The sequence below is a fragment of the Protopterus annectens genome, chromosome 15.part0, assembly GCF_019279795.1.
Source record: "Protopterus annectens isolate FY-2018-M chromosome 15.part0, PAN1.0, whole genome shotgun sequence".
In the NCBI taxonomy this organism is placed as follows: domain Eukaryota; kingdom Metazoa; phylum Chordata; order Ceratodontiformes; family Protopteridae; genus Protopterus; species Protopterus annectens.
The window spans coordinates 177,064,420-177,088,734 of NC_056749.1; the positions used below are offsets into that span (position 1 = coordinate 177,064,420).

General features: G+C 34.0%; 1 protein-coding gene across 3 annotated transcripts in view; it reads right to left on the bottom strand.

Annotated features, from left to right (window-relative positions):
• The window catches only part of LOC122790096 (wiskott-Aldrich syndrome protein family member 3-like), a 995,086-nt gene that overhangs the window by 840,443 nt on the left and 130,328 nt on the right, over positions 1 to 24,315 (bottom strand). The window contains exon 1 of one of the 3 annotated variants that reach the window (XM_044057667.1): positions 14,798 to 14,858. The exons of the other annotated variants lie outside the window; for them this stretch is intronic. The gene's annotated coding sequence lies outside the window, so the exon portion shown is untranslated. Of the gene's footprint in view, positions 1 to 14,797; positions 14,859 to 24,315 lie in introns of those variants that run through there. 3 annotated transcript variants of the gene reach the window in all.

Consider the following 24,315-nt stretch of genomic DNA (forward strand, 5'->3'; position numbering starts at 1 on the left):
AATCCTATGGGCTAGGCTTGTAAAGGCTCCAGGGCCATTAGTCTAGTACACACCTATGAACATATTAATATTGGCACCTCTTGCAAACATTCTAGCAGGATTTTTTTTTTTTAATAATTTGATGATTCAACATATCACTAAACATAGTTTTTTGCACAGCAATGAACATGGCTTTAGTCCAAGTTACAATACAATGACTCCCTTACACAATCAACATCAAATGCATGTAGCTTTAGAAAAAGATCATTTTCAGGCACACCATTATTGATCTAAAAGAGTGACTGAATTAACCACTTTCAGCTATTCAACATTTTATCCTAGCATAGCTTCAGTGGCTCTGCACTGAATCATGTCTCACAGAAAATGTTTTTTTCTGTTTCCACAGTAAGCACCTTGAAAAGTAGTGGTGTGCATCCTACTGTGGACGTATGCTCTTCTCTGCATTTACAAATACTTTGCCACTTGACCTGCCAACTGCACACCTTATGCAAATGATATTGCAATTCTAGCCTCAAACACATGAATTACTTCCCTGCATACTAAAGTACATGAAAGTTTCAGCCTCCTGTGGAACTGGCTTATTTATTTATTGCGTTTGTTAACTGAGAAAGTACACTGGGCCTAGGAAGAGCCAATTTTCAGTGGAGGCTTAGGAAGAAAAGCTCACATTAATTACATACAAAAGTAAAAAATATTAATACATGGGACATTTTGAGCAGAACTATCATTTCATTATTTACATACTTGATCCTTGATTACATGCAAGAGTGAAACATGATACATAGAATGAGGTATTTTGAGCAGAAGTATCATTTCATTATTTACATACTTGATCCTTGATTACATGCAACATAGAATGAGGTATTTTGAGCAGTACTATCACGTGAAAAGAAAGTAACAGCAGAAACAGCAATAATGCTTTACAGTCGGGTAATGATGCCATGTATTCTAGAATAACACGAGTATAAATATGTCTGTAGAGTTCTTAGCTGAGCTCAGGGTAGAAAGGAGGTGACAGGCTGTAGGAGGAACAGTACAGTCAAGGAGACCGCTAGGAGTCAGAATGGTATGGAAAAGGAGGGAAAAGGAGACCGCTAGGAGTCAGAATGGTATGGAAAAGGAGGGGAAAGGAGACCGCTAGGAGTCAGAATGGTATGGAAAAGGAGGGGAAAGGAGACCGTTAGGAGTCAGAATGGTATGGAAAAGGAGGGAAAAGGAGACCGCTAGGAGTCAGAATGGTATGGAAAAGGAGGGAAAAGGAGACCGCTAGGAGTCAGAATGGTATGGAAAAGGAGGGGAAAGGAGACCGCTAGGAGTCAGAATGGTATGGAAAAGGAGGGGAAAGGAGACCGCTAGGAGTCAGAATGGTATGGAAAAGGAGGGAAATTTTGTAGAAGGTTGATAAAGGTTGAGGCTTCAGAGTGGGAAGTAAGGTGTTGGGGTTATTTGTTTGGGTACAGGAGACTAGCCAGTGAGAGGAGAGATGTAACTTGAGGGATTTTGTAAAGGAAGCAGGATTACAGATTGTCCTGAGTGAAGGAGGAAGATATGCCATAACCTGGAGACAGCATGAGAATACAGCATTTGGCTGGCTGAGAGTTTGGGATCTCGATAGACAATAACATTTTGTTTTCAGACCTGAGGTAACAATTGGGGTGATAAATGGTCAGAATGGATGAGAGGGAAGGGCAGGTTTCAGGTTGGTAGATTGTCTTGTGGGCTGTAGTTAACTGTAGATAAGTAAGATGGTGGGGGGATTCTAGCCAATGTAGTTGATGCAGAGGGGAACAGTGGTGGGTAGAAAATTTTGAATTTGTAACAAATTTAGCGACTTTGTTGAAGCAAGAGTGTAGCTTATTTTTTAAGGAGAATTGTAGGTTGGTAAGGATAGGAGCACCGTATAGAAGAGCTGAAAGCAGGAAGGATGAGGCCAAGGCCTTTTTAGCAGAGAGGCTAAGGAAATAGTTGTGCCTATAAAGGACGCCTAGCTTTCGATGGGTTTTTTGATGTTGCTGTGGATGTGAAGGTCAAAAGTTAATTTGTCATCAATGATGACACCTAGCAATTTTGTACTAGGGGCAACTTCAATGATAGTGTTATTGCGGGAGCAAACAGTAAAGATACTTGTCAACAGAGCTGGATTTTGTGGGGGTAAATAATAAAAGTTTTGTTTTATTGGGGTTAAGGGAGATGTGGATCTGGGGCATCCAGTGTTCAGTAGAGATAAATGTTTCTTGAGTAAGATGCTGTAATACAGAGACAGATTTAGAATAGCAGATGATAGAGGAGTCATCTGCATGTTGGATGACAGTACTGTGTGTAAGGGTATTATGAAAGCTATTGCCAAGTATAATGAATAGGAGGGGACCCAGAATTGAACCTTAGGGAACACCTGTATTAGTAGTAATGAAAGGGGAGGAAGACTGCTGCCATATGGTAAATTGCTGCCTATTGCTGAGATAGTTAGTGAACCATTGTAGGGTGGGGGGGTATAGGCCGAGGTTAGCGTGTTTAGTAAGCAGTAGGGTGTGGGAAATGGTATCAAATGCCTTTGATAAATCAAGAAAGAGTGTAGAGACAAACGAGCCAGCATCACAGGCTCTATTTACTGTGTCTAAAAATGAAATGAAGGCAGTGTTAGTGCTTCAGGCCTAAAGTCATGTTGAGTTGGGAAATGCATTTGGTGTTTTACCAGATGACATATGACCTGAGTATGGATACACTTTTCTAGTATTTTAGAGATGGGGAAAGAATGGTGATAGGACGGAAATTTGAGTTGCTGCCTCCCTTATGAAGAGGGATAACAAATGCTTTCTTACAGATATCTGGTATCCAGGATTCATGAGTGGACCAGTTAAGGATGATGCTGATAGGATATACAATGGAGGGGCTGTTAGCAGTAGATATTCTGCAGGTAAGTTATCTGGGGTGTTGGTACATGGTTTTAGTTTATGGAAACGTTTTTGGATGGTGGGTGTGGGAATGGGTAATGGGGAGTAGATGGGTAGATGATTTGATGGGGTATGTGCTGATGGTGTTCCTAGTGGAACAGAGTTGATGGGTGGGAAGGTAGTAGTATATTTGGCGATGGTGTCAATCAAGTATTTATTAAAGAGTGAGGCAAGCTCTGAGGGAGTATTTTCTGGGTTTGGGAATGGGGTATTAGTTCCTGGGTGGAGTAGGGAGTTGATTGGGATTGTGTTTATGCTGGTCATGAATAACTTGTAAGTATTCTTTTTTTGCTTATGACAACTAAGCATTTAGCCTGGTTGTGAAGTTGTTTGTATTGCATGAGGTGGAATGAGTTTTATTTTTTTTTTGCCAGGCTTCCAAGGCTTTGTCCCAAGAGGACATAACTTGTTTCATGGACTTTGCAAGCCAGCAAGCATGTTTTGCTTTGATTCTCTTTAGTCTGAGTGGGGCAAGACTATTTAGGATCCTGAGAAATGTAGAATTAAAGAATTTCACAGCATCATTAAGTGGAAGAAATTTCAGTGGGCTCCAGCTGGTTTTCTGCAGGATGTCATTGAGGGTATTTTGGGAGAAGTGGGATAGATCTTTGGTATATCTATAGTGGTGTATGTTTGGTGTAGAGGTGGGCTTGCATATTATGAATGCTGGAGAGTGGCCGCTAATACTGTCAGGAAGTGTGCCAGAGGAAAAAATGTTATCTGGATCAGAAACCAAGATCCAGTCCAAAGTTGAGCCTTTGTTTTTGTTGTTGTCAGGTCTGGTAATGTCAGAGATTAGCTGAGAATACATGTGAAGGTTGATATTAGTAGAGGGGTTATTATTGGAGATGCCTAGCCAGTTGATATTAACATCACCTAGAATGATAGTTTCATTTTTTATGTTGTTGGTTGTCCAGTCAAGTCTTCTAGAATAGGAGTATTGTTGCCTGGGGGGATGTGTATGACTATGATGCAGAGACTTTTGCAGTTAAGTTTTAGAAAGGTATCAAGTAGCTCTGCAGAGGAAAAGGTGGGAATTGGTTTAGAATATGGAATAACTTTAAAGGTGTTTGGGAATAGTAAGGCAATATCTCCACATTTTTCATGGAGTCTCTCAGCTCTGAGGCAGGAATGGCTTGGGGGTAGAAATTCAGAATCTTTGATATGTTTTTTAGCCATGTTTCAGTGGTAAAATCTGGTTTATGTTGATTTAGTCATGCATACAGTTGAGGGATCTTATTTCTAATGCTATGGAGATTAATTGTGGGTAAGTTTAGGCATTTTGTGGAGTTGGGGGTGTGATGCCCATGCACTTACCCAGTAATCAAGGAGCCTTAATCCTCACCACTAGCACCAGTGAGGGGTGTGCACATTGAGAAGGATAACAAGTACACACACAGTAAAATACAATTTCCCTTAAGAGCACACAGAGATCAGTCAGTCTGGGGCTGGTTTCTCCCTTTCTCTACAGATCCCCAATAAGACTCCCCACTGGCACAGCTATAGGGTCCAGATCTCTGCCTAGTGGTCAGGCTAAAACATCCAGCACCCTCTCTGTCCAACCAGTGCTTCATGTCCCTGATCAAGTAGCTGACACACACACACACACACACACACACACACACACACACACACACACACACACACTTTAAGATTTGATTTATATACATACACACAAACACTCCTGGGTAAGGCTGGCACAGGTTCTCCAGCTGTGCCCCCTTTCGGCCCAGACTATAAGGTAGTAATTACAGCCACCAACCACTAATATCAGCTACTAATAAGGCCCTTACCAGAATGTGTCCAATTTTACTGTGCAATGCTATTATCCAAATAGTAAGTGTGACCAAAACTTTTAAGGCTACTGGAGTGGCTTAGTATAGTATCAGTAAATACATGCAAGTACTCTAGAGCTTAAATTATCTCTACACAAAACAGCCACAGTTGAAAGATTTAAAAATATTTAATAATAAATAATAAAAACACAAGACAAATCTCCTCAATGCAGCACAGTGCTAGTCAAGAGTTCAGGCATCACAGGAAGATGGTTAAAATAATACTGAAAATAGTCTGACATAAATATAGAAAACAGCTAGACTAAACTTACTATTTTCTATCTATTTCTAAAAGAAACAATGTTCTAAATAACTTACATACATATAGAGCAAAGGCAGAGTACTGGTGAGTAGATGTGTTCAGGTTCAGACAAAATCCAAAATGCTCGTAGAAAGTCTTAAATTGATAATACATCACTGCTGACTCATTTTAGTTTGCATAATTCTTAACAGTTCTGATTTAGCTTCCCAGGCTAACAGAAACTTAAAATTTACATTTCTTTTTGTAATGTGCACAGGAAGCCACATCAATAAAAGGCATTATATATGCAAAATCTAGCAATCAACGCTGGTCTCAAAACAACAGAAATAATTCCTTCATCCAGACATCCCGTCTCCGAGGCCTGAGATCAGTCATAAAATGCTTTACTTTATCAGTTTTCTTCCAGCAGAGTGCACTGTGGTTACAATTTTGAAGTTCAGAACATATAACATAGTTTTTCTTACATTTAGTTTTCTTACATTTGTAAAATAGTCTATGGATTATATTAATATTTACACACACAGAATTATCTGCAAAATTCTATCTAGCTGGGCTGACAGCCTTTCAGTTTTTTACAGGGGGAATTCTGAGTAGGGGGAGAAGGGCCTGGAATAGTATGTATACCACCACACAGGACTAGCTTACAGAGAACTGGGAGATTGCTTAGGTAAGGGCTTCATTTTTTTTTTGTATTTGGGTTGATGTATCATATGGACAAGGGATGGTGTGTTTTGTGGTGAGAGAGGCATTTCTTTTGTCACATTGTTGTCACGAGCATATAGAGAGTTATAATAAGCTGGTATAGGGGGGGGGGTGGGAATGTGGGGGTGATGGGGTGGGAGGAGAGGTGAGGGTAGATAGCTTGATAGAAATTATGATGAAAGAGAGAGAGGTAGAAAGTAAATGTAAGGAGAAAGAAAGTGAAAGAAAAGTGTAAAATGTGAGAATGTTTAATAAGGAGAGAGGAAAGGAGGGTTTGAGGAGGTTGAGTGAGTGAGGGTTATACAAGTAGGGGGGCAAAGAGAGTGAGAATGACATACTATGACTTATGAGAATTGAATGATTTGTTGGTTGTATGATTGTGTGGGTTGGTGGTGGTGTGAGGTGGGTGGGTGAGGGGGGTGTGGAGTGAGGAAGTAAAGAGTAAAAGGGGGGTAGGGGAGAGAGGGGAGGAAGGCTTCATGAAAAGCTAGTAATTAAGTTATTAACAGGATTAAATCTTCTACAGTAAAAACAGAACTAAAAAATCAAAGCTAAATCAACTTTAAAAAAATAACTTGAAAATTTTGACCTTTTAGTTCTGCTGTTGATGCCTTCAAAAAATTCTTAGATTTTGATAAACATAACAAATTCTTATTCATTCACACTTCCATTTAACTGCACATCCCACATCCAACAGGTGAATAAGCTGAATTAGCATCCTAGAAACAGAAAAAGCTAAAAGCTCTAGATTTAGCATCCTGTCACATCATATAAGTAACAGTGTATAACATACATGATCTATCATACTCAAAGCCACTCACACTCTCTCTCTTACATAACTAAAGCACTCTAAACTCCTTCTCACCCTCTCACCTCTCTTGCCTCTAACTTGCATATCAAAGATAACATTTTTTCATTGTTGACAGACTTTGTTGACTCAACCTCCCTTTGGAAAGACCTTTCAAAGAGCCACATCTTCTCAAAAGATAAGAGTTTCTTTGACTTTTATAATATTAAGACAACACAAAGATTTCTTTTAAATTACAGAAATCAGCTAAAATAAATAAATTTTAAAAAAAAGCTAAATTTCAATGTAATTTAAACAAAGCTTGTTTTTTTTTGTAATTTCATGCCTTTATCTCACATCTTTTAAATTTTATTAAGAAGAAAAAATAAAAAAAAAGAAAAAAACAAGAACAAAAAAATGGCCAGATAAATTACAAAAGGCATAAAAAATTGAAAAACAATACATGAAAAAATAAGAGGAAATAAAGAAGAAAAATTGGAAGACAACTGGAATGGTTGATAGAATGGAGAAGTCATGAGACTAGAAAATTGAAAAAATAAACTACTGATAATGATACACTGATACTATACAATGGTACTACTTTGATAAACTATAATGAGCACACAGGGCTAAATACAGCTTGAGATAACTAGGCTGATTGTCATTTATTTTCATGAAAAGTCTATTTGCTGAATGCAAATTTCATTTGAAGAAAATTAAATGGAGCATTGTAGCAATTTCAGAATGATTAAGATTTACTAATTAACAAGAGTGTTTTTTGATCTTATATGTTTGTTGATTGTATGTTGTAGTTTTTTTTGTTTGTTTGAGTGATGAAGGTGTAGCAATGCTATTTTGTTTTTATTTGTTTTACAAGTAATGGAGGTGCTTTTGAAGTTGTTTTGATGTTACAAGGTGTGGAGGTGGGCATTTTTTTTAATCTGAATAAATTGTATTTGACATTTTTGTATCACAGATTTGAAGCAGTTCCTTTACACTTGCAATTCTTTTTGTACTTGTTTAGGTCTTGACTTGGTTTGGGTGCTGCAGTTTACTTTAAATATGTTGTTCAGAAATGTGATAGAATTGCTTTGCATTTGCAATCATAGTTTTGATTAGTTAGTGTGTATCCTAAAAAGTTGAGGTTTTGGATGTAGTTATTCAACTTTTTGTGTTTCAACTGTTAGCATTGTCTAAAATTCATATCATGCTTTCTATGTTATATAAGACAAGGGATCAGAGCAATAGAACATAAATAACAAACCTGGAGGAAATTAGTCACTCTGGGTGCACCTCAGAAATAGAAGGACACTAGGGTTATATTACGAATCCTACCTAATAGGAAGGAAAAGACAAGAAAATGATAGACTGTGCCCTCAGAATGGCAGAGAAAGGGAATGAAGAACCTTAGCATACATTAACTGCAGCCATATCTGGATCATTCTTGAAGAGGACAACTTCATATAGATAGTAAGACCCTACACAACAAGAACTGTTATAAAACTAATGTTTTCAGTAGGCAAAGGCAGATGATCTCAAATATGGAATTTGGCAGCCATCCTTAATAAGTGATCACAGCCATCATCTTCTCCATAGAAATGAACCAATGTAAAAGGAGGGTTGTAGACTTCAGAAAGGTTAACAACACTAAAATGGGTGACGCCTCAAAAAAAACTGCAAAAGGCAGGAAAGATGGAAGAGCAGTGAAAGTACATCAAGACTATGCCATGACAGAAGCTACATGTTCCTTATGTGGTTCTCAAAGAAAGTGGCTTCAAAATGTACAGCACAGTGCAGCATTTTAGAAGTATAAAGAAACAGGGTTGAATGAAAACAGAGAATTATTCCAACTTAAGTGAAAGGAAACAGAGATGCCAAGCAGAAAAATCATGCATGGAGCAGTTTGAGTCCCATTCATTAGTCACCCATTTGACAGCCCCACACAGGCAACTAAAAGGTAACACATTTTCATAGAAGAGACAGCATAATATAAAATTAAAGTTTCAGCCCTAGGCTTGATACTATTTGTGTGCATTACATTATACACAATCTTTACTTCAGAACATCACATTCCTTTGCTTCTGTATTGTGTCTGAGAAAAAAACAATGTTAGTAGTTTGCCTGTCTGGTTGCTTAGAAGAAGCAACATTATTTTGGCAAGTATACTTCTATTTTCCCACACCCCACTGTCTCAAATATCTCAAAAAGACATGTTCTGAGTCAGAAGAAAACAGTAGCAACTATGAATTCTTCAGCAGCGATAACCTACCGCTCTCTATGAAAATGAGTTATGATACTGAATTAAGGAAAAAAGCCAAGAAGTTTGAAAAAAATGGAAAACAGAAAAAAATCTTTTTGGAGTGGGTACATTGTGCAAGGTTGTCTCTTGTAAAACACATATAAGATACTTAGATAAAAACTAAAAGGACCCAATAAGGAGGCTGTAGTTTCCAGTTTAAAAAGAAGGCTGTAGTTTCCAGTTTTAAAAACACACAATTTTAATCCACGAAAAGGAAGCACAAGCGCTTTCATAGGTACAAATCCCACTTCTTCAGATGCTAACAACTGTTCAAACAAGAATGGTTTAAATACAAATATAGAAACACCTGAAGTAATTAAGTAGTGACATCGCCTTAAAGCTACACTCCTATTAAAATATTCAAGACAAAGATATCACACATCTACCTACTTATATTTAACTATACATTAGAATATAGTACTTAAAATTTAAAAATAGATAAAAAACATTGCAATAAATACTCTACAGAATATGCATAATTATTCACTATATATACTTATTGCACATATGTTCATCTAGTAAAAGGTCTTTTCTTTAATAAAGGCTTAAGGGGAACAATTTCATTCCAAAATCAGCATTGGCTCTCAACCTTACTATCCATCCTGCTTCTAAATTTTCTGTGGCATTTCGTATGTCACCACCTCTAATATTCTCGGATGCCCTACTAATAACTAAAAACTTAAATGTATGTTCAGAATCAGTTTCATTCACATGTTTGGCTAAAGCACTTAAATTATCCTTCTTATTAATATGGTGAAGATGTTCCCTGATTCTATCTTTTAAGCACCTGTCAGTTTTCCTTACATAAAACTTTTTACATTTTAAACAATGTGCTAAATAAACCACATGTTTAGTCTCACAGGTAGCATACAATCGAAAATTATATACTCTATGATAGTGGGGGGGGGGGCTGTAAACTGTGCACTCATATCTCTAACACTTCTAATGCTAAACCTTACTTTTCAGAAAACGGGAAAGATAGGTTTGAGAGCCAGTGGTGATTTTGGAATGAATATGTTCCACTTAAGCCTTTATTAAAAAAAAGACCTTTTATTAGATTAAAATATGTGCAATGCATATATATAGTGAATAATTATGCGTATTCTGTATTTATTGCAATTTTTTTCATATATTTTAAATTTTAAGTACTATATTCTAATGTATAGTTAAATATAAGTAGGTAGATGTGTGATATCTTTGTCTTGAATATTTTAATATGAGTGTAGCTTTAAGGTGATGTCACTACTTAATTACTTCAGGTGTTTCTGTATTTGTATTTAAACCATTCTTGTTTGAACAGTTGTTGGCATCTGAAGAAGTGGGATTTGTACTTCAAAATAGCATGTGTGCTTCCTTTTTGTGGATTAAAATGGTATGTTTTTAAACTGGAAACAATAGCCTCCTTTTTAAACTGGAAAATACAGCCTTCTTATTGGGTCCTTTTGGTTTTTATCTTATTATTGGATTCTGCTTTGTCTTTGGACCTGATTGCTCACAGAGTGTGGTGATAGTTTTGTTTTTTGTTACATGTAAGATACTTGATACAAAATGATCACAAAACTTTTGTACAAGCTAGAAACTGGAAAAATTCTTACTGCAGTTGTAAAATGTGTATAAATAGGACTCGTACATTCTAGAAAATAAACTAAGCAATTGTCTTCACTGTCCAAATATGTTGCTATTTTAAATGCAGCCCACAGGAAAATAACTTCTCTAGACCAAAACCTGATGCGCAATGAGATTCTTCAGACTTCTGTCTGTAATTGTATAGTCTGATAGACATTACATAAAACTCCTGTAGTGTTTCTCATGTTGTTTACATGAAAAGTAAGTCACAAATCTGTAAGGAAGATAACTGTAGAAAAGGTAAGCCAAGTACAGTGAAAAGCACCCACTAGAGATAATCACAGTATTTATTTATTTATTTAACATTTGTTTGCCAGGATAGTCCAACTGGACAAGTGGCCATTTTCAGCAGAGTCCTGGGGAGAAAAACTATGTAAGTTTACAGAGAGAAGAAAAATTTACAAAAGTGACATTACAGAGTAGTAGCATACAGATTGTAGAGTTTACAGCTGTTAGTATACAATAAGAGGATAGTCCCCCTTTTGGTTGAAAACACAAGTGTACAAAATATACAATGAGAGTAGATAAGAACCTGGTAGAGCATTGCAAGATATTTCATAATTGAATAAGAGTATATAAATATTTAAGTTTTCCATATATACTTACAAGCAAATATACATGTAAGAGTTGTGTTTTTTGGCTTTTCCCTGTTAGGGGTCGCCACAGCGGAACTCCGATCCGCTAATGATTGGCAGTAGATTTTTACGTGCCGAGTTGCTGGCCCTGACGCACAACCTTCAATGAAGGTGCACCCATTCATGCATGTCTCCACACAGAAGACATTCTAGCTGAGAATCGAACAGGACAACGTCTTACTGTGAGGTGACAATGCTACCGCAGCACCACCACCACAGTCTAAATATACATGTAATAGTATATATACATATATATGCATATACATCCTCGCATATAAACATACACACACACACACACACACACACACACATATATATATATATATATATATATATATATATATATATATATATATATATATTAGGTTTTAGGTTGGGAGGGTAGCCTCATGGTTAAGGTGTTTGCCATGCAAGCACAAGGTGCAGGGTTTGAGTCTCACAAGGGATAATTGGCTAGGCTTAAAATGGCTCGCAAGGGCAGTTAGCTTAGTACTAATCTATAAACCTATATATATATATATATATATATATATATATATATATATCTATCTATATCTATATAAATACCGACATACATATATGCACATGCACATGTACACACACACACACACACACACACACACACACATACATATATAGGTTATTGCTCACACATGGATAGGTATAGTTAGATGGTGTTTTGTGTTGTCCAGAACAGATGGTGTGTGGAAATAGTAAGTGGACAAGGCTTCAGGGGGTCAATTACAGTTGTATAGATGGTTGGTGAAGAGGTATGTTTTAAGTAGACTTTTTAAGGAGGATGTGGAGTTTTGTAGTCTGAGGTCAGGGGAAGGTTGTTCCATATTTTTGCTATTTCATGGGCAAATAGTGATTCCCCAGAGTTGTTTTTGCATGTGATGGTTTCGATTAAGGGTTTGTTGGAGGACCAAAGTTGGGCATTAATAACTGCCCAGAAATTAGAGAAGCAACAGAGCAACTCATAAAGATAGAAAACACTCAAAATAAAAACTGAATATAAAACTGGAAAGCAAAAGCCTAGCTCAAAGGACAAAAACACAGCAGAACTTAATATTCAACCCACATTTAATATGATGTTAGCGCTTTCGTTTTTAAACTTTAAAAACTTCTTCAGACATAATTTTACACAAAGAATACTTAAGTATCAAAGAGAGGCAAGTCATGTGATCGCTAGCCCCAGATGACAAATTTAAAGACATCCTTATACTATATACATAAAGTTTGTTTAAAAATTGCAAGCAATAATAATGCAAAGATCAGCATCATAAACATAAAAAATTCAAACAGCCTGTATATATTGTCTAAATACTTTAAAAATATATTCCTATCTAAATACATATAATCTACTCATAAAGTTAGAGCAAATAGAAATTTTTGAATTCTTTTCATCTCTCAAAAGTTTTTAACTTTAACATAGGGGCTATACTAACTGCTTCATTAATACCTGGATGTCTATTCTGGATGGAAATTCATTAAATATTTGGATATTCTATTGTATGTGGATGGGGAATCAAAAATTCAGTTTAATCTCATACTAAGGAAATAGCAGTAAATAATTTTTGCCTGCTCCCAGCATGCATTCACCTCATTTGTTAGAGTCCCTTTCATTCAGGGAGATGAAGAGAGTAAACGGCAATACTTCTGAGGAAATATTTCAGGAAGATATTTTGATGGGAGTGAATCGTAGACTTTTAGAATGTGGCTGTTCCATAACCCAACTAAATAATGCCAAAATCAAACTTCTGAAAGGTGAAGAAACCAAAAGGGTTTGAAAACTTTGGAGTAACACCTTTATGGGTGAACATATTTACAAAAAATGGACATATATGAATAAATATTTTTGTTACAAAGTTTCCCCCTTTTCTCCAAAATTGGAGAAGGTAGTTGGAGATTGCTGGCATGTGGTATGCTATAATGAGGTAGTTGGAGATTTGTTTCCCAAACACATAACTTTTTCTTATGGTAAAGCTTACAGTTTGAAAGAACTATTGGGCTTTGGGCAGTGATTAACTGTTGTGCCTTTTGACCAAATGGGGTACATTTGCTTGTGGGCATTGTAAGGTTTGTCCCAAAGTAAGAAATCTGTCTGGGACTAAGATAAATGGTAAAAACTTCATTTCTATGGTTAGATTTGCTTGTGAATCCTTTGGGGTGGTGTATATTGTAGGGTGTGCTTGTAAGAATCCTAAATGGTATGTGGGTCAGACTAAACAGAAAGTTAAAATTCGTATTTTAGAGCATTTGGGTGACATTAGGAATTGTAATTTGAAAAGTCCCATTGCTGATCATTTTCATAAAGACCACCAAGGCTTGGACAATGGATTTTTTCAGTGTGTTGGTTCAACCATTTCTTCCTAGAGCGGGTGATTTTGTTTATAGGTTTAATTTATGAGACAGTAAAATGATATTAAATTATAGAACATTATTTCTTCGGGGTTTATGCTTAGAAATTAATTTCTTTTCCAAAACAAGCATTAATTCTGATGAGTTATATGAATGTTTAGATGTAGGAAAATGTACACTCAGACATCAGTTTTTATGTGTAACATTGCCATAATTTAAACAACAATTTTAGTTTCTTAAGCTTTTAACTTTATATGACTCTTTAATAATTTGTTTTAGAATAAATTTAAGTGTTTTAATAAATTATAAAATTAATTAATCAATCAATTGTATCCTACCTGTATTTAAGGCACCTTGTATAACTGCTTAATTATCCTGAGAAGGTGAACTGCCAAGGTACCAGATCTGTAATAAAACTGGTGGTGGTAGAACAGTCTGGCTTTTTTATTTTTTCTTCAATTATATCTTGCATTTTTGTGTGGTGATGGCTACTGTAAAGATATCTGAAGTCCATCATCATCAGCTGAATAGTTGAATTAGCCATATTTTTTCAGCTTAACTGTTTTTAACTATGTTTATCTAGTATTATGCATTATGATAAGAATAGTTACACTGATGCTTTAGTGATTTAGCATCTTTTCTTCCCTAGCATTAACCTTGCCAATGAATTCATAGTAGCGTTATTTAAGTACAATTCTACCATACTGCTTTTCTTAGATAAACAGATGCGGTAACAATGTGTACTATAACAGCAAATGGTAGATATCTGAACTTTAGAAAAGTAAGGCCAGATAAAAATAATTAGTATGATGAAACTAAGTCAGAGCTGTAAAACTGGATAAATAAAGCATTATTCATTTGTATGCAGCAGTAAAATGTTGTAGCATTTCTCTAGCTAATAAAAACGGTATAGTTCCATTCTCCTTTAAAAAAGACACTTAATTTTTAATGGGAACAGAAAAAGAAATCAGTTAAACTAATGGGCAAGACAAAAAATAAAGTTGCAGCCACTGCAGCCTGTAAGCAGATAAGCAGTCTTGGAGGAGAAGAATATGAAAACAGAATGCATTTCTGGGCAAAGTAATTTGCTGCCTGACTTACTAAACAATTCTGAAATGAATGCATTAGCAGACATAAAATTATTCAAGAAGTGTAATTAGATTACATAACTAAGAACACAATACAGGCACAGTAGAAAGAAAATGACTAATCAGACAACACAAAAACATACTGAAAATATTATGTTATTAGTGTGGGCTTAAAGTTAATATTAAACTCATTCATTCACTTGTAAGGTTACATGCAGTACTGTATCATTGCTGGAATTTAATTATTTTACCTGTATGCTGGCATTCACCCACATTATATGTCAAAAGAGTTTTGAAATGCAGCTAAAAATGGAAATCTACATTATGTTTTAGTGTCGTTCCTTCAGAGGCTGCACTCTTGTGAAGGGTTTCTATAAAGGACATTTGCGAAAAAGAAAACTGCGTGGTGGTTGCTATAGTGATGCAAACTAGAATCTTCCTCAGGCTTACTTGTTAGCATGATAAGAGAAGTACACACAGAAACTGGAGATTTTGTGATGCATGTGTTCCTTAGGTTTGAAAGTATGGAAATGCCAAGCTTTGTTAACAATCAGCACCATTCACCCTTGTGCCTCTTCTCATGAAAAACAAGGCAGCTTTGGTTGAATGAGAATTTTATTTCTACAGACAGCTTCTACATACAGAATTATATGATATTCATTCACAGCCTTTCATTTTCTCTTACCTCTTATAATTTTACACACACACACACACATATTTATAGTGCAGCTAAGATACTGTAACAAGTGTTCTCTGGCCATTAGTATGCATCTATCAGTGATTTGCTAGCAAAAATTTCAGTGATACAGACCTTACCTCTATGCCTCAGTCTTAAAAGAGAATGATCACTCGTGGGTCAGATCCACTACATATTTTATTCCTGGCCCTTTGGTGTTAAGCATTTACATGGGTGCTAGTTGTACTTACCTTTGCTTAACTGTACAACAGTATACATAATAGTTGGTTGAGACTTTAATGAAGCACCATGCAGAACATAATTTCCCTCAAGATTTCTAATGATTCTCAGCCACTGCTGAGCAGTGACAAAACTGAACTGATAACTGAGCTGTGATGAAGGCTACATTATTAATTAGCAAACAATGCAGCCAAAAGACTTGTAGAACTTTGGAAAAATGAATCTGTCAAGTGTCAGAAAAAGAATTCTAAATGATGGAACTGTCTGTCCAAAGGAGAAATATAATGGAGGTTTACTCTTCCTTCATTCCTGAGGTAATGTGATGGAAAGAATATTATTTAGGAAGCTGCAAAAGGAGCTGGGATTGAGGACACAGCTGACAACGGAAAACAGCTATCAGGAAGTAAATTCTGCTTTTCTTTGTAACTTTGTCATTAGAATTTCATGGTTTAGAACTCTGAGACTCACTAAAGCATCTTTTATTCCTTGTAATGCCAAATTTATTATGGACCTTCCTCTACTTTGCATGTAGCAGGCATATTTTCAATGCAAACACAAAAAATACATGTGTAACTACCTTTTTGCAATCATTTTCATCATAAATGTCCAGAATCTTCTTGGAGGTTATTTGTCCAAACATATTAGTTACGTTAACATATAACCTTCTGGCACTGATATTAGGAAATTAACTACAGGGGAAAATCTCAAACCAAATGCAAGTGAGGATTCTGATTACAAAGAAGAGAATGGTGTAGATATCCTTCTTGTGGTTAACTTTGCTAGGTCTGGATTTTAATCTGGATTCAAAAATGTCTGAAGGAATTACACAGTACTTTTGTAAAGTGAGAAAACACTAACAAATTTAAACAAAGAAGACAAAGATATTTTCAGCACTTCATCAGGAACTGTAGAATAGCATTTTTTTCATTTATATTAAAGAACCAAAGAACCTTAATGTCAAACCAGGCTTGTGCAAAATTGATGTTATGATTCATGCTAGGTTGAGTGAGAAAAGTTATGCTATTCTAATATTCTTTTTTTTCTCCATTTTTTTTTTATTTTTTCAAATATGTTTGAACGAATTCAATAGTATTTATACATAACATCTTATATAACTATGACAATAAGAGCACTGATGAAACCCAAAAAACAAAATAACAAAAATGCACAGACTGGCTGAAAAATAGTAATCCTTTTACTTCGAATAAGTTAAAATCCGCATAAAATAACACACAAAATAGTAAATAGTCAAGTAAGGTAAGCGCTTTTGTTTGGCAGTTGCCAAACTTTTTCAAACAGTCAACCGTCATTTCTTGTTGGTTAAATACAATGTATCCTGAAAAATAAACATTGTATCTTGTAAATAAATTTACTAATAGAATAATAAATCCTGTCAAACCATTATAATCACATCTGTTCGTAAATTGCCCAGCCTGTAAAACATTCATATAACATTAAACATATGAACCCTTGAGTTGTATATATACATATTAAGTATTATAAAATTGTAAAATTTAATTCCAAGGTTAAAAAAACCTAAGATGTATATAAAAGGTAAAATTATATTTAAAGGTTTAGAAAGACCCATAACAAAACATTGTTTCTTTAAAGTGTTAACAGAAACACATTGTATCACATCACTGAATTTGAGTATTTAACCAACAGGAAATGACGGTTAACTGTTTGAAAAAGTTTGGCAACTGCCAAACGAAAGCGCTTACCTTACTTGACTATTTACTATTTTGTGTGTTATTTTATGCTGATTTTAACTTATTCGAAGTAAAAGGATTATTATTTTTCAGCCAGTCTGTGCATTTTTGTTATTTCATCTTATATAACTATGTACACTATTTACATTAGCCTGACACTATAACAGATCTTAATGTATACAGTTACATTAGAAGTATATCCAATCCTTTATCAGAGTGTCTGATCAGTTATTGTATAGTGTCAATCAATGATGAGTCTTTTCCCCAAGGGTTGTTGATAAATGGTTTAGTTCTGTAATTCTAATTTACAATGATGCTGTGGTCTTCAGTAGGCTGTAGAAGTCTTCCAAAGTTGGTATTGTGTTTGTATTCCATCTTCTTGTTTCCTTGAAATTGCAAGTATGCTCCATACCAGATGCATGTTGACCTATTCAAATGAGGACCTTCATTCACATTTAATAATACAAGAGTTCTAGTTAAATAAAATGATTCATTAAATAAAGCTTGTAGAAAGTTATTAATACCATTTCAAACTGGCTTAATATTAACACAATCAAAAAAATGTGGTTCTAGTCTGCATTGTGTACTTGCCAATATTTCCAACATATTCCTTTTATGGAAGAACTAATTTACTGATTCTGTCTGGGGTTAAGAATGCTCTGTGCAAGCGTTTCCAATTAAAACCATTCCAGTATTGCGTAAAGGATGTATATTTTATCGATAATAAGATATTTGTTTTAATATCTTCACTTAACTGTACTGAGTGTCCTTTTGTTATATATTTCCAATATGAGGCGTTGGGTGTTGTATAGTTTATCAATATTTTGTAAAATTTTGAAATACTGCTTCCCAGTAGGGAGGGTGGCCTAATGGTTAAGGTGTTTGCCTTACAAGCACAAGGTTCAGGGTTTGAGTCTCACAAGGAATAATTTGCTAGGCTTAAAATGGCTTGCAAAGGCAGTTAGCCTAGTACTAATCTATGAACCATACCAAAGTTGTTATATATGATTTCATATATCTATTTTTTAAATTTAGGTATTTCTTTAAATGAAGAATTGTTAATTATTCTACTTAAATCGTGTGAATATGACAGAATACTCTGCAAAGTTAGCCAGTCCTGTTGTGAAATTTTGTATGTTGTTTTTATTACTTGCATATCTAAAACTTGATAGATTGGAGCCAATAAACAAATCCTTTCTGTTCCCAGGAATTAATAATTTCTTTTTATATTTTATGTGGAAAGTTTTTTGTGACTATAAATGGTGTTAAAAGATCAAACCAGATTTTTAAATCTTCATTTCCATTAATAATTTTCCTAAATGAGTCCATGTAATAATTAATCATATGAGTTTTAGTGGGTTTAGTTATGTTATATTGCATACCAATACATATGTGCCATGGCAAATAGTTTTTATCTGTTATTTGAAATGTTTTTTTTGTAAATCAAATTCATTTATTGATATTACAGTTAGTAATTCTTTCCAACTTGCAGAGTAATTTGGAATTATCCAATCTGAGATGGTTTTAGATATTGATGCTTTTATATATATTTCTGTATCAGGAAAGTTTAATTTACCCATGGTCTGATATGATCTATTAAAGCTATTCTGTTTCTTTTGGGAAACCATAAAAATTTTATTAGGCATAAATGTATTTCTTTAAGTATATTTCTTTCTGGTAACAGTTGCATTTCCAAGGCTATATATAGGATCTTGGGCAGTAAAACCATTTTTATTAACCATAGTCTATCTTCAAATGTTAATATTATTTTGTTCCATTTTTCCACAGAGATTTTAATTGTATTGATGATGATATTGTAGTGTTTTTTTTGAGACTTTTTCATTATCCTTGAATAACTCAATTCCTAGATATGTTAAGGAAGATTCTTGTTTCCTTATGATGTGATCCTCCTTAGTCTGCAGTTTTTTTTCTTTTTATTTAAAAATAAAAATTTTGATTTTGATTTATTGAAATGGAGTCCTGAAGTCATGTGAAATTTGTCAATTAATATATCTAATTCTTCTAATTTAAATTTTTGTATTAGATAATGTTAGTAATCTGTCATCAGCAAATAGCATTACGTTAGAATTGTATTCTTCATAAACATCTATTCCTTTAATTTTTATATTGTTACGAATTGAATCTGCCAATATTTCAATAGCCAAAGCAAGCAGAATTGGTGACATGGAACATCCTTGTTTAGTGCCTTTTGTTATATGTATAGATTCAGAGGTAAAAGGACCTAACTTGACATACGCTAAATTATTTGTATATATATATATATATATATATATATATATATATATATATATATATATATAGTCTTTACGAGATGAACAAAGAATGCAAGCAATTCAAATAGCATTAGGATTTTGAATAAATAGTCCCAATTTAGGAAATAAAAGGCTTTCTGTATATCTAAGCCAGTTATGAGTGTTTATTTTCTTTATTAACATAATCTATAAAATAAATTATCCTTTTAATATTGTCATGTGTGTGTCTATGATATATAAATCCTGTTTGATCATTATTTATTGTTTTGGATAGTGGCATTTTTATTCTGTTAGTTAATATTGTCATAAATATCTTATAGTCATTATTTAATAATGATATAGGTCTATATGAGGTACAGACATTTGGGCATTTGTTTTCCTTCAGGATTGGTATGATTAAGGAATATCTCCAAGAGGGTGATATTAATGTTTGTGACTGAATTTCTAATAGAGTTTTATGGAAGAGGGATTGTATCTTTGAAAAAAAAAGTTTACATATTTCCATAATTATGCCATTTATGCTTTATTATTTTTACCCTCTTTTATTGTATCTGTAATTTCTTTATAGGATATGGGTGCTTGCAGATCTAGTTTTAATGTTTCTGTTTTTTTTTTATATTAGAACATCTTTCATCTAGATTTAATTGATCAACATTTATATTTTCTGGAAATGTTCCATATAGTGATTTCTATAGGCATCAAAAATGTCACCTATACCCACAACATTTTTCCCTTTCTTTTCATGAAAGATACTTTTAATGTTATTAGCTTTTGACTGTATTTTGATTCTTGTGGATAAATTATGTAGATATTTGGGAGAGGTGGCCAAGGTATTAATTTTTAGTTTTTGTAAAGCTAGTTTTATGTGTTAGAATTTCATTGTATTTATTGTTTAATACTTCTGCTTTCTTTTTCATCTCCAAATGATTTTGATTTTTTTTCAGCTTTACTGACAAATGTTTGGATTGTAGATCTAATAATTCAGAATCCCATTCTCTGATTTATTTTGTACCAAGATAGGGTTTTACCATATATATAAGGTTCTAATGAGTCCCATATCATTATTTTATTTATCTGTGTGGTGTAATTAATATCTAAGAAGAACTGTAATTTAGATAATAACCAGGGTTAGAACTCCTTAATTTTAGTTATATTGCTGGAATTCTGGAGTTAAAGATTAATGGTTTGTACCCATTTTGAAGTTTTAGTATCAGTGAATTGTGGTATGAAAAGGGGCAGGGATCGATTGATGGGAAAAAAGATTTATCTTCTTTAAATTTGAAAGTATCTGTAAGACAAAATGATTCTAACCACTTATTTAAAGCTTTTGATACAGGCAGACATACGCAGTGGTCTTTTATTTTTAGTTTCAGAAATATCAAATATACAGTTAAAAATCTCCTCTTAATATTAAGTTGCCTTTATAATTATTGGAAATGAAATGCAAGTGTTTTATAACAGTTCCTGTTCCAATGCCTGGGAACCAGTATAGATTGACTAGGGTCCATATTCTGTTGTTATATAATTATTACTAATGCTATAAGGCCTTCTTTATCTTCATACTTATAAATGATTTCTGGGTTAATCACATTTGTTTTCCATAAAATTGTTACCCCTTTTGTTTTTGTCTTATAAGTGGATTGTGCCAATATCATATATTCCTTAGGATTCATTTATAATTGTCATTTGTTTTGAAATTAGTTTCTTGACAATTTGTGCTTTCTTCAGTTTTAAATATTTTAGTAGATTTGATCTCTTGCTAGGATTGTTTAAGCCATTGGTATTTAAAGGTAATAAAGTTAAATCCACCTTAGGTTATTTAGACTATGTATTTTTTGTTTTATTGTGACTATTAAATATTTTCCTCTGATAACTATGAAGTATATGTTTGAATTTTTAAAGGAAATTATCAGTTTTATACTTTGAGTGTTTACCAATAAAGTAATGTTTTGGTCAGGCATACTAAAAATGATTTTGTGAAATAAATTTAAATTAAGAAATGTTAACAAAACTATGATCTGCACTAGCCATGGAATGAAAATCATTCCTAATCTGATGGATACACCTAAGTCCATCAGATTATCACTCATACCTTGACAATCCAGTACATCTGAGCTCCATAAATTGAATTATCATATGGAGAATATTTGTAATAGGAATAAGCAATATACATTATTTTGAACAGATATAGTACTATTATAGATTAGACAGAATTGTAATACAATATAAATGTCTACTTATTGTATAAGCTATTAATATTTACATGAAAGATAGATGACAAACAATTCAATCAAAGTAAAGTAGGAGGTATCATATATAAAACCTCAGTAAAAGATTATAGCACACAGTTATCTAACATACTCACCCTTACTGATGAAGTCTTTCAAAACTTATTACTTAATATAAATAAATGGCAATATTTACACCTAATGTTTATAATACAATGTATTTTACTGGATATATCAGAAGTTATATTACATTGTTTGCCAGCATTTAAGTAATCACTTTGTTGCTAACTTATTAAAGCATCAAGTTTGTTTTATGTGAACATTGATGAAAGTTAGTGCATTTTAATTCAGTGCATCACCCCCCCCCCATTTTCTACACATAAGGATTTTCATATCTGTCATTTCTTATTATAAAATAAGTGAAATTATAGGTAAAAAACAACAAATTCACTTATTGTGATTAATGATTACAAGTTCCCTTTCCATATTCATAAATTGCCATTTTATGGCATATACTGAAAGTTTTACATTTAAATGGCAACATTCTATTTTGTATAATCAGCAAAGGTTAAACTGAGTTATTGTCAATTTAATACTATATCTTCATAATGTGATTGTTATATTCTGTGACATTTCTAGGTCAGGTTTCTGTTGTTTCCCTTAACAACTTTCTCAGTTTGATGTCCTGTATCAAACATTTGTTACCTTGATAACTGCTCAAGTATTATATATGGTCAAGATGGGGTACAAAAGTTAAAGAAATTACATCACTTGTTATGCATATTTACTCGTATAAGAAAATCATCATGCTTCCCCTTGATGTTCAGTGTAGTGTATGTCATTTATGACAAGTTAAGACAGTGGTGGTGTTACACAAGGCCATGTTATTAAATCCTGTCTTTAACATCTAAGACTGCTTCATGTTATATAACGATTATATATTTTATGTCTAGATTTACTAAAATCATACATAACTATTGTGTGTGTTTTTTTGGCTGTTGCTTAGTTATTTGAGAGACCACAAGCTGTAATGCTTATTCTTAGCTACTTCCAAGCATGTTTATGCAGTCCATAGACTTTAAATTATGAGACCTTTCTAGTTTCTTATTTGTTATAAGTATATTTCCATACTTAAATACACACATATCAGTACTTAAAGCACGGGCAACGATTCCCATCCAGTTTTGCCAGAATACCATTCATTAGTTCATGTGGTGTGTTTCCACGCTGTTCTTAAAATATCCAAACCAGTATTTATCCTTTTCCATTGTACCAGCCTGTTCCATGCAGTGGCCACTCTGCCAGTGAACCACTCAACACACATTCCATTCACACAGATATTTCCATGAAGGAAATCTGATGAGACTCTAGCACATCCTGGCAACCCCAAACACCCCTAGAATCAGCTATCCCCATATGCCCAACACATCCGAGCAAGTTCACCTCCCAGACTACTGCAAAGGGTACTGCACAAGACCAAGTGCTCTTAGTCTTTCACAATAACTCAGATATCCACTGTTATGCAAGTCCTTAATATGTTTGACCAAACTACATTTTAAATATAAAATTGCACTTGTTTTTTATTTTTTATCAAGAATCGATGAGCTAAACAAAGTTTTGGGAGACCATCAATATGTGTACATGTGGTTTAAAACAGTACCCTTATTAAGTATACATATATATATATATATATATATATATATATATATATATTTTTTTTTTTTAAACCAAAAACTTCATTGCTGAAAATCATCTGGGAGGCTCCTCAGAGCCATTAAGCATGAACATCACTCTGCTTCCGTTACCATATCAACCCGGGAGCGTCTGTTTCTGTTAGTGTGTCTGTATACTGCATACCAGAGGCTCGCAATGCACCTGAAGCAAAGCTTCACTTCACTGCAACTTCAAGTCTAAATCAGTGAGGCAGCAGCCAGGAAAAGAACGGAGAACAAAAAAAAAACCTCACAAAAAGTCGCCACAACAAGAGATAACACATTCTTCCAGCCTTCCCACCTCTCACTCAGCAGATGTATAAACAAACTATTATCCACCCCTTTTCCCTGGATCCAGGCTGAAACACCAAATGTCTCTTCATAATACACGAGCATCATTGAACCTCAATCACAAGCCACAACCCACAGCTTCCCGGAAATGAAAATGGCAACATTCAGCTGCATCCACACACACCATGTCAGGCTTAATCAAACATCACTCGAAGCTATGATACCTGCCATAATTGATATAACTATGTTTAGACAGAATAATAATGATATGTGTACTAGCTGCCAGACACTGCTGCATCCACGTACACCATATCAGGATTGATCAAACAGCACTCAAGTTATGATACCTGACATAATTGATATTAACTATGTTTAGATAGAATAATAATGACATTTGTACTAGCTGCTAGACACAGCTGCATTCATGCACACCATATCAGGATTGATCAAACAGCACTCAGAGCTGTGATACCTACCATAATTGATATTAACTATATTTAGACAGAATAATGATGACATTTGTTCTAAGAGCTTGCTACTATTATTTAACCAGGATATACATGACATTTCTAAATCATACTTTAACTGAAGAAAGCATTAGTCTCCATGACAGCATTTTTTTTCAAAACATTCTACTGTT